Source organism: Otolemur garnettii, unplaced genomic scaffold, assembly GCF_000181295.1.
Source record: "Otolemur garnettii isolate 467f Iridium unplaced genomic scaffold, OtoGar3 scaffold00005, whole genome shotgun sequence".
Taxonomy (NCBI): domain Eukaryota; kingdom Metazoa; phylum Chordata; class Mammalia; order Primates; family Galagidae; genus Otolemur; species Otolemur garnettii.
Window position 1 is genome coordinate 6,275,529 of NW_003852400.1, and position 1,122 is coordinate 6,276,650.

Below are 1,122 nucleotides of genomic sequence, written 5' to 3' on the forward strand. Positions count from 1 at the left end.
CTGCCCAGGGGGACAGCTTGAGGCTCTGTCTCAAAAAAAAAAAAAAAGAAAGAAAGATACTCAAAATTAAAAAACTTAGAGCCCAATAGCTTTTTGGGTGGCTTTACTGGTTGGGCTTGTTTATAAAGACACTAGTGCCAAGTGCCCCAGACCACTTTGCTAGAAGTTTGAGCAAATTTTAAAATTTCAATATATGTTCATTCCTACTCAGGCCTATCACATACAAATGATTAATCTTGTTGAATGTTTATCCTATGCCAGGCACTCTGCTAATCTCTATATAATCTCATTATCATACTTAATCTAAACAAAAACCTTGTGTGGTAAATATTATATGTCTTATCACAAAAAGTGACAAAATCAGAATTTAAACCTAGTTCCTATTATAAAATCTTCACTCTTAACCACTGACCCTATGATATGCCATTAGATTTCAGAGAAGGTAGGAGTCTAGGCTTTAATGGACAAGAGAATTGTGTATTAGTTAACTGACTGGAAAAGGGGCTGGTTACTTAAGTCAGATGTCACTCACTGGCTTTAAAACATAAATCTTCAGTCTGGGCACAGTGGTGCACACCTGTTGTACCAGCTACTCATGAAGCTGAGGCAAGAGCATCTCTTGAGCCCCTGAGTTCAAGGCCACATTGACGCTACACTCCACTTCTGGGCATCATAGCTAGATCCCATCCCTAAAAAAAAGAAGAAAATACTTGAAAACTGAGGAAGGCTATCCACAATGCTTTCCCTTGCAGTCTCACATCTACTTCCTATGCTGCAGTGATTTCTAGTGCAAAGTGAGATAAACATGGGGGCAAAAGTCAGACTCCAGAATTTTTACCAACTTTGTCAACACTAATTTTATAGTCAACTTAGCTACTGTGGTAGGCTGGAAATCATAGCCACAATATTTTGTACCTCTTGCCAATCTAGGTAGAATTTGTTTTGCCTCTTCTAGTATCTGGGTTGGCCTTGTTCCTTGCTTTATTATTTTTTTTTTTATTGAATCATAGCAGTGTGCATTAATACTATCATGGGGTACAGTGTACTGTTTCTATATACAATTTGAAATACTTTCATCCAACTGGTTAACATAGCCTTTTTTTTTTTTTTTTTGTGTTAAGA